This window comes from Rosa rugosa, chromosome 4 (genome assembly GCF_958449725.1).
Source record: "Rosa rugosa chromosome 4, drRosRugo1.1, whole genome shotgun sequence".
NCBI lineage: Eukaryota > Viridiplantae > Streptophyta > Magnoliopsida > Rosales > Rosaceae > Rosa > Rosa rugosa.
Genome location: NC_084823.1, coordinates 3,619,475 through 3,630,622, shown reverse-complemented (window position 1 = coordinate 3,630,622; position 11,148 = coordinate 3,619,475). Strand labels below are relative to the sequence as shown.

General features: G+C 37.0%; 1 pseudogene; it reads right to left on the bottom strand.

Annotated features, from left to right (window-relative positions):
- Positions 1 to 53: 53 nt before the first annotated feature.
- On the bottom strand, positions 54 to 7,319 carry LOC133745142 (uncharacterized; annotated as a pseudogene).
- Positions 7,320 to 11,148: the final 3,829 nt, after the last annotated feature.

Below are 11,148 nucleotides of genomic sequence, written 5' to 3'. Positions count from 1 at the left end.
CAAACAAATCCCATGCTAACATATTAGTCTAAGAATACAACACTACACATAAAATGCAAACAGTAAAATAAGTAAAATGCACTAGGGAAACCTTGAACTGTTTACAAATATACACACCAACAGGAAGAGCTTTACAATCCAAGAGTTATTTATTCCATTTCTGCTTGATGAAAAAAATACATTTTACTGAAATGGAGAAACAAAACTCAAAACCTGCGACTTGCATCGACTGAGAAGCCAAGAAGAAACAAAACTAGATACAATTTTTTCTTTTTTTGGATACTTGGTGGATCAATCTCGCTGAATATAATAACGCAGAGTAAACCCCAAATATACCAGCTAAATATAGTTGTAAATACAGTTGATAAAGAAACCTTAGCCAAATATACACCTTCATCTTCCCATGACTGATGGACTTGAACTAGAAGACTATTTCTTGATAGGGATTATAGTGCTTCTTATTGAACTCCAATACACTACCATATGTGCGATCAGCAACCCCAACAAACAAAGCTTCAGAGTTGGGGCTGAAGGATATTCCGGCAATCTCACCAAACAGATCAATCTCTTGTCCCTTTGCATATCCGGACTGGGTATCAATGATGTGAACAAAGTCTGCTGGCTCAGCCATGGCCATAAAACGACCACCAGAGGTTAATTTATAGCTCTTATTGCTCCCATTCTTCCGTTCAACACGGCTAGGGACTCTGACAGGTTCCTTATGTCCCATAGCCTACAAGTAGTGTCTTGGTTCCCAGTAGCGAAGATCCGTCCATCCGGGTGCCAAGCTGAAGAAAAGCAATAGTCTAAGTGCCCTTTGAGGTCTCCAACAGCCTATACAAAGTAGGAAATATATCAGAACTCTGCACATCGTCTGCATAAAACAAATTATATAGGCAGAGAAATAGTGATGCGACTTACTTTACCAGACTGAGCAGCAGCAATCAAACAGTCTGCACTATCACCAAGTACTGCAAGCAGCTTACCATCGGGACCAACAGAGGTGTTCTGCCAATAAATAACGAAGCCAACATTGAGCGAAATGGTAAAGAATAACCTAACTTCAGAATAAATTCACAATAAAAAAAAAATTGGGTTTGTATAGGGTACTCACATTTACAGACCACTCGAAGGAGAAGCGATTGAGGCAAGCGAACTTTTCAATGTCAAAAACTCTAACTTGAGCATCATTATTTGCAGTCATTACCCTCATTGAGCCACTACACAGAGAGCATTCAGTCAAATTAAGTCAAGTCCAGCAACCTGCAACCCTTTCTGGAGGAGAACTTACGTTGGGTTTTGGAAAATATCCACTGCATTAGTGATGGCAGTCTCATCTGTTGTTAGTTTTGAGCAGAAAGCAACTCCAGGTTGTTTCATGTGCTGCTCCAAATAAATGAAAAATGAGAAATGTGAAATAAATATACAACCGATTCAGTAGTCGAAAACATTTATTATAACACCCGCCTACCGTGCAGATTAGTTCACCTTGGAAGCCCCCAGCAACCAACAAATTTTCCTTGACAGCCATAGTGCTTATCTGCACTCTAGAGAGTGGTCGTGCCAACAACCCAGGTCGTTTCTGTAAGAACATACCAACATGAATCACAACATCCTTTTAGCCTGGATTTCCACAGTAATCAGTCTTGCATTTAATACCTCAGTAGGTACAATTGGTTTAGCCACATTGAGTACTTCGGTGCCTCTTCTGTGCAAAGAGTTCCAATGCATTACTGAAAAGTTCTGCATCAGGTATACATCATGCTTTGATGCGGCCCATAACAAATTCCTTAGCTGCACAAGAAGAAAGAAACCAAGTTGAGGGACATACTGGTAAAAGGTTTCAACAAACCAAAAAAGCAAAGTAACCATATCTTATGCAAGTATGCATCTCTAAGCTAACAGAACTAACAATTAATGTAATGCACTTCAAAGCAGCAAAATATAGGCCATTCAAGCTGGCACATTATCTACTCGCGGAGTATATTTGTTATGAGCTTAACACAATGTCGCATTCTATTCCATTACTAAAAAAGCTTGTACCAAGTAATGTTTAATGGTCTGCTAAAACAAGATATGTGGGCCATTTTTTCTGTGTTAATGCATACCCCAGAACCCACAACGAGAAAATAATTACTAGCAAATAAAAGAGCAATGCCATTTTACTAAGCACCACAAGAATGAAGTGAAAAAACTAAGCACCCTAAACCTAGAGATCAGTAGACCACAAGAATCCCAACCAAAAAAAATAAGAGTCAATTAAATGTGACTCCGAAGTTTGGAAGCTACATATATAGTTGACAAAAAACTTAAAGTTGGATGGACAGAGAGAGTAAGACTCAATTCTACTGCCCTGAAAGATAACTTATGCATAGGAATCTCGGTGGCTGTACAGGAATGCATTTTATCAGAGACATGCAAGACTGCAGATTTCTAAATTAGAGGGTCTATAAACTTGGGAGGTTGTAATGAAAACTTCATCTGATCAAGGTATGTGCCTCCAACCGTGAAGTGCAATTGAGGCAAAGCCACAACATGATCACTCTACCCGCTTCCCGATTAGTTAATAACTCCAAAAGAAAATTTACCCAAAACATGGCACACCATTACAATTGAAAAAAGGAAGGTAAAAAAAAAATTATCAACAACAGTACTAGCAGATAGTATGTAATCAAGCCAACATAAACTCAGAATGGAAAATAAACTAATAAGTCAGAGAAATGCAAATGTGAAGTCATTCATGCCTACAAGGGGATCCTCATGAAAATTCAAGTCTAAGAAATCAAGGATGATGCTAATAGGTCCCATCTTATAGAACGCAATAACACTACTTAAATAACAGGAATGGCTAACTTGCTACAGAGGTCTCTTAAATGCTCAGATATTCTCCTATATATCATACCATATAACCAAAGTCGCGCCAGCAGCTCTAACTCCACCCTGCTTAAAAGCTGAAATAAAGAGAGCAATAATAATCCTAAAAGCAATATAATTACATTTAAGAGAGAGCAGAAACAATATAATTACAACCAAAACCAAAACTCAACGATCATTTATAGAAGTTAACAGTAACAGTGAGTGTGTAACTAAAAGAAACGGCATGAAGGGCAACCTTCACACATCTACCAGAAAGGATCCAGTGAATGCACCCCAGCTTGATGCCATTCTGTGGCCATCACAGTTCAAACTTTCTATTCCTATGTTAGTGCGCAAAAGCATATTTATGTGAAATGCATCTAAAACTAGTACTTCAGGAGCAATCAACTTTTTCAAATGTCCTAAAAACTACACTGCAGGCAAAATGCCCTCTGAACAAGAAATCCTTAATTCCAATAAATAGATCATAGAAAAAAGAAAGAAGGTGGGACTAATATATTATAGAGATCTGATTAGTGATTCTGTTTTTAGAAAACACAAACCGAAAAATATAATTCTTAGGTTTTCTTATTAAGTTCAGCAACATTAAAATTCTATACATCAATGATAAGTTATGTCATGATGGTCACCCTTCAGCTACAGTTTAGGTAAGTAGATTGGTTTACATCTCAGATTTATGCAAGGTCTATAAATGTGCCCAACAAAGACAGAATTTTGATGAACTCCATACCTTCCAGTGAATGATTGAGGCACAGAACCATAATCATAAATTAAGATATCCATCACAAAGGATATAACATTTTTTTTATAAGACCTGCAAAACTACCAAACTATTGATATACATAGAACTAAAGCAAGGAGCATCAATATATTAAGGTTATGATTATGTATTTATATCTAGCAGCAAGGCAAGAAAGATTAAAAGAAATCAAAACTCCAAAATTTTTTGCAGACAACATGCCAATTATATGACATATGCAACACCCTTCACATGAACGACATGCAAGGACTTTACATAATGAAAAGTTCAGGTATGCACTACATATGGAACATCACAAGATTTGCCTAACAAAATGAATGCAACGACTTGTACATGCAAAATGAGTAAGAAGATGAAGGTATGCATTGTGCACCACTACATATGAATGAAATTTTGAAAAATGAAATGGAAACAAAATCAAAAACTAATTTTCTTCAAAATCATTTCAAACAGTTACGAGAACCAAGATCATGATCTCTACCTGAAAATGCACAATTGTGGACTTGACAAGCCTTGTGTTGTAGTTAAAGTCATAGAAACTCTTCACCTTCTCCACTTGCAAGCACTCCTGTAACATTCACAAGAGTTACTACACAAACAAACAAACAAAAAAAAAAAACAAAATCAATCCGGCTGAGAATCAAATCACTCATAAGATCCAAAGGTATACCTTCTCAAGGTCTTGACGAGGCCGACCGAGGCTCTCATAGTTCTTATATTGCTTCAATCGCGCTTCACGGTACTTATCTCTGGTGAAATTAAGCCTCTCCCATGGTATTCCCTGTATGTCTATTCCATTTCTACCTTCCAAAGCCGATGTATCACTCTTTAAAGATATTTCGATCTGATGAGTACCAGAGATCTTCCTCCTGAGTTCTACAATAAGAAAACAGAGTTCCAAGGAATTATACTAACATACCAGTAATAGAACATTGATTTTATCATAATTGCTTTATGCAAATTATACATGGTTTTATGTGCTCTATGTTTTATTGCTGGAACCCTGCAAACAACTCTGAAGAAAAAAACAAGGTACCACCAAATTTTTATGAAGCAAAGTGCCATTGTGCATAAACCATTACTTTGTGATTTCAGAGAAATACCTTCATGGTTAACTTCTTTTAACTCAACTTGCTGTCGAAGTTCTGCTACATGATTGACCTAGAAGAGACAAATAAAACAGAAAAAAGAGTTAACAACTATGATAAGTACTCATGACTCATATCGAACATATAATTAAATATGTTCACCGGACAAACTAAACGGCACAATTTCTGATTGTTGTATGAAATGCAGGAGGTGTAACAAAGAGAACAAGAAAACTTATGAGACAGTAAGTTGATTTCAATGCTGAAACTTGTTAAAATAATATTAACAAAGTAAAACCATCAGTTGAGACTTGAGACAGATAGAGAGCAATTACCAAAAACAAGTAGCAAGAATATTAACATAAAACAGTTGATGGAATGGGAAAATATATCCTTCACATTACATAATTAAAAAGATTGTATTGATGCAAAACTTCAGTAAAGTTACATTACCAACACTTTGGCATACAAACATGTATAAGAAACTGCATTCAAATCATTCAAAATGCCAAAGAGCAGGGTTCAAATCCCTAATAATAAACTGAGAAGCTAATAAGTAAGGGCACTGACTAAAAAGTTCAACAGAGCAAGAATTCTATTACTTCTAGATGTAGAGGAAAACCAATGATATCAGAATGAAACAGACAAAACACAGGGAATGGAAAAAGGTTGTCGAACCTCCAGTTTAGCCAAATGCACAAAGGCTTCCATTCTAGTACTATTATGTTTCTGCTTCTCTTTATCAGCCGCTTCCATGGTTTGCATCATAGTCGTTTGTAGCTTTGAAGCCTGAGGCAGTAAGGAGTTTATATAAGGATTAATGGATCATGGGAGAAGATATTTTAAGAAGAATTCAAGTAAACAAACTATTGGTGGAAGGAAAGTGACATTGTGTTCTTCAACTTAATATTCAAACAAATGTAAGACTTATCAACAAGTTTTTAAGATGCAGGTCAATTCGTTAATTAAGAAAGAAAACTGCTCAGCATGTTATGCATAGTCTCAAGCACACACAAAACAGTTCTGACTACTTGTTTTGACAATGAACAAGAGTAAATAAGAAACCTAAGGATAGGAACAAGAACATCTCAAAAAAAAAAAATTCTTACCTCTTGTGCGTGTTGCTTGAACTTCACGTATTTTCTCCAAGCTGTGCTTCTCCCCTTCCAATCTGGCAACCGTATTTTCCTTCTCTTTAAATGGCCTCCACAGCTTTAGCTGCTGCTTTCTCAGCTAGAATCTTCTCCCTCTGCTTTCTCCTTTCCTCCTTCTCACGCTCACTTTCAGAATCAGAACTTGAACCGGAGTCCGAGTCAGACTCAGAGCTGCCATCAGTTACTGAAGTCAAACCTCTCTTTTAAGTCTTCGGAGGTAGAACTCCTAGCAGCTTCACTGGACTCATGCTTACCCCTGACAGTACTATTTCTCAACTGATTGCTCATACTCTCCCCTCCAATCTTCTTGTCAGACAACCCTTCATTTTTCTTTACTGACTCTAAAGAAAGCTCCTTCGTATCAAAAGCTCCGCCCTTTTCTTCATTTGCCTTACCTTTTATTTCAACTGAAGTGTCCGCTCCCACATCCCTATAATCCAACTCCCCTACTTCCACAACCTTACCATCACTCTTCAATTCACCAGAAGAAAACCTCCGTGCTGAGTCCAAAAAAACAGACTCCTCCCCATCACTCATTCTCCCATTCAACTTCCTACCTTCCCCAACACCTGCTCTCTGGACCGACTTCATCACATTATTCGACAAATTCGACAATTCGAAGCAGAACCTGCACTGCCCTGCCTCCTACCATCCTTCCTCAAACCCCGAACCCCAGGCAAACCATTGCCATGGCTCGATGTAGAAATAGCTGCCGGCTTCGGTGCACTGAGGAGTTGAGTCCAATCACTATCACTAAGAGGCTCGGATTTCGCCTTTCCAACAATCTCTTTATCCTTATTGTCATTACCACTAATACTATGATTACTACTATTAACATTGCTAAAACTCGGATCGCTCCTTAATTTTCCGCTATAATCACTATTTTTCTAGGGTTTTCTTCTTCAACTGGTCCTTCAGAGGCACACTGCCTCCGGTCTTCACCGGAGCGCCCAACTTCAAGTCGTCGTCGGCGAGAGGCTTCTCGTTTTTCCGTAACAACTCCGCCGCTTGCTGATCGATCTGAACCGTCCATTCCACAATCACGCGTATAAATTCACAACGAGATTCGTTTGATCGGAAAAGGAAGAGAGAGTTGTTGTTGTTGTTGTCGTACCTGTTGGAGGATGGTCTCGGCGGCTCTGAGTTTGGAGGAGATCCAATTCGCCATGATCGCAGTGGATTAAGCTACTCTGTTCCGGCGAGGAGAGCTATTGGAGGAGCATTGTTTGTGAAACGCAGCGTTTTGGTGTTGCAGAGACGAAGAGAAGGAAGGAAGGACGGAAGGGATGCAGACACAGGTTTCGGAGTGGGTCGAAACCTGCTTTCACAGACAATTAAACTCTTTTAGTGGAAGCAGATCATCAAATTCAATTCTATGTGTTGAATCAGAAAATGAAGATGGCGAATAATGTTAGATTCAATATGAAACATAAACTCAAGTATAGTATCTAATGTTAAATCAATGTTATGAAATAAAATCATAAAACTGACTTGGTGGATTGCTGCCGTTATTCATTTGATGATCTGCTGCCGTTATCTATCTGATCTTCTCCTAGATACACACCGTATCTCTCTTTATTGCTTAATGTGACAAACTCAATGAGAGCGTTTTTATGTTCTAGCAGGCATCAAATACAAGTTCCACTTTATTTATAAAGTTGTTGAACACAGCAGTTACATGGCAGTTCCTTCCATCAAGGAACTGTCAAAATAACTTCCTAATAAATTTGTCTGAATAACTACACATTTGAATTTGAAATTCTTTAACAGATATTCTAATATATAAACTTAATTCGATTACTTAAAAGTTTATATATATTGGCTAATGTATTTACATTTGAATTCAAAATAGCTCATTTACATTAACTTATGCATACAACATATAATCGCTAGTTCATATCTATTACTGTGCAATAGGTATGATCTTACAATCTCCCACTGAACTAGATATTATATGATGTATACCATGTAAATAACCTATTTCTTTATTGTGCACTTGAATTCAAAAATACTATCTGTTTTACAAAACCCTGTCAATTAAGCCTTACTAAGCTGGATCATAGAAGAGAATGACAAATTAGCAAGTTGCCAGTCTTTTATAATCACATCATAGTAATCAAAATTACATGGATTACCTCAAGTGTGATCATGCTTGTTATGTAGTAATCGACTTCCACAAGCATTGGTGATCCTGATGGAGTTATTCAAACTGCATATTTGCTGATGTGAAATTAGCAACATCTGAATGTATATACATGCTAAATTATGCAGTGCTATATTTGAATAAAACAATTTCATTCAAAATTGTATGAATGAACTTGATTATGACTGAGATGATTAATAACAATGCATTACTAAATAGTTACTAGTAACTTAGTACTAACCGTCGATACTGCCTAAAACTCCCATATTTTCCACATGTCTGATGAACACAGAAACCGGCAATGCTTTGGTCAATGGATCAGCAAGTTGGTCTTTTGTACCTATTTTGGTCACCTCTACTTCATTGTCTCTCACACTTTCTCTCACAGAGAAATACTTAACATCAATGTTTCTAGATCCAGAAGTCCTTTTGTTGTTCTTTGAAAAGAACACAGCAGCTGCATTGTCACAGTAAATGGTCAATGGCCTTTCAATTGAATCCACCACTTTCATTCTTGAAATAAAATTTCTCAACCACAAAGCATGTGCAGTAGCTTCAAATATTGCAATGTATTCTGCTTGAAAAGTTGAAGTAGCAGTTAATGATTGCTTATTAGTCTTCCATGAGATAGCTCCGCCAGCAAACATGAAAATATATCCAGATGTTGATTTCAAGTCATCCAAGTCCTGTTTGTGTGAAGCATCTGTATAACATTCCACTTTCAATTCTTAATCTTCAATCCTTTTGTATACCAGCATGTGATCTCTGGTAGATTTCAAATATCTCAAAACTTTCTTTCCAGCAACCCAATGTTCATGCATGTCCAGCATTTGATTGATATCTGGACAACATATTGACAGCAAAACTTATATCTGGCCTGGTACAAACCTGTGCATACATGAGACTTCCAACCAATCTAGCATAAGGTACATTCTCCATGGTTTTTCTCTCTAGAACATTTTGAGGACATTGCCCCTTGTGCAACTTATCACCTTTAGAAACATGAGCACTTCCTGATCTGCATTTTTCTAGACCAAATCTCAGCAACATCTTATCTATGTAATTCTTTTGTGATAATCCCAGCGTGCATTGATTTTTGTTTCTGCTGATTTCTATTCCAAGTACATAGTAAGCTTCCTCCATATCCTTCATGTCAAAATTCTTCATCAAAAATTCTTTTGTGTCTTTCAGCAAACCAATATTGCTGCTGGCTAATAAGATATCATCCACATATAAAATTAGAAATATGAAATGACTCCCACTAACCTTGCAGTACACACACTCATCTAATTTATTTTCTTCAAAGCTAAAATCTGAAATCACAGCAGCAAATTTTAAGTACCATTGTCTGGATGCCTGCTTGAGTCCATAGATGGACTTGTTAAGTTTGCAGATTTTCTTTTCATCCTCAATGAACCCTTCTGGTTGAAGCATGTAGATGTTTTCTTGCAAGTCTCCATTTAAAAATGTTGTCTTAACATCCATCTGATGCAATTCTAGATTGTAATGTGCAACCAAAGCCATCATAACTCTGAAGGCATCTTTAGTTGAGACTGGTGAAAAAGTCTCATTGTAATCTATACCCTCCTTCTGATTGTATCCTTTTGCCACAAGCCTAGCTTTGTATCTTTCAATCTTGCCATTTGCATCCCTTTTTGTTTTATAAACCCATTTGCAGCCATTGGTTTCAAATCTGCAGTTCTATCTACTAATGTCCAAACTCCATTCTGTGACATGCTTTGAAGTTCATCTTCCATTGCTAACTTCCATTTGTGGCTGTTATTAGATTGCATAGCTTCTTTTAATGAAACAGGATCATTTTCTTCCCCCAAATCAAACTCAATTGCAGTCAAATATAGATGATAATCATTGGATATTGCAGATTTTCTTGATCTTTCTGATCTTCTCAAGACTTCTTGTGCTTCTGCTGCTGGGATTTCTGCATTTTCACTGTTCTGAACATCATCGTTTGGATCATTTTGATTTCCAAAATTGACTGCTTGAGATTGATTTTCAACTTGTGCTGCTGGTATGAATGCTTCACCTTGTGCTGCTGGTATGAGTGCTTCACTAATCATCCGTGTTTCAGGTGGCACAAATTCTGGAAAAATGAACCAATCATCCATGTTGTTATACATTTGATCAACACTGGTCCCCTCACTTACATCTTCATTTTGATCAAACATTTCATCATAGAAGGTTGCTCTATGTGTCTCAAAAATTCTGTTGGTTCTTGAATGACAGTAAAATTTGAATCCTTTGGACTTCTCTGAATAACCAATAAAATATGAAGTTATTGATTTTGAGTCAAGCTTGTCACTTTCTCCATTGTATACTCTTGCCTCTGCCTTGCAACCCCAAACATGTAGATGATTTAGGCTTGGTTTATAGCCACACCAATTTTCAAATGGGGTATTCTTAATTGCTTTGCTTGGTGTTCTATTGCAAATGTAATTTGCGGTTTTCAAAGCCTCTCCCCATAGAAATCTTGGTAAACCTGATCTGGAAAACATGCTTCTAACCATGTTCATCAAAGTTCTGTTTCTTCTTTCAGAAACACCATTTTGCTGAGGTGTGTATGGAGTAGTATATTGAGCAACAATGCCACATTGTTCCAAATATGTAGCAAACGGTCCTTTATGTTGCCCTTTCTCTGAATATTTTCCATAATACTCCCCTCCTCTGTCTGACCTGATTACTTTAATAAGATTTTCAGTTTGTCTCTCTACCTCAGTTTTGAAAATTTTGAAAATTTTGAAAACATCTAAAACTTGTGACTTGTCAGAAATCAGATACACAAAACAATACCTTGAAAAATCGTCAATAAAAGTCACAAAGTAAGAATTTCCACAAATAGTGTTTACTGGGAATGGACCACAAACATCTGTATGGATTAGCTCAAGCAATGATTCACTTCTTTTGGAACTGAAATTTCTCAAATTTGTCATTTTTCCTTTCAAGCAATCCACACAGGTTTCAAAATCACTAAAATCCAATGCAGGAAGAATATTTTGCTTGACTAACTCATGCAATCTTTGTTTAGAAATATGTCCTAGCCTTTTGTGCCAAAGAAAAGAAGATACATGCTGCTGGTTTTTCCTTTTAACACCAGAAGATTTGGACACG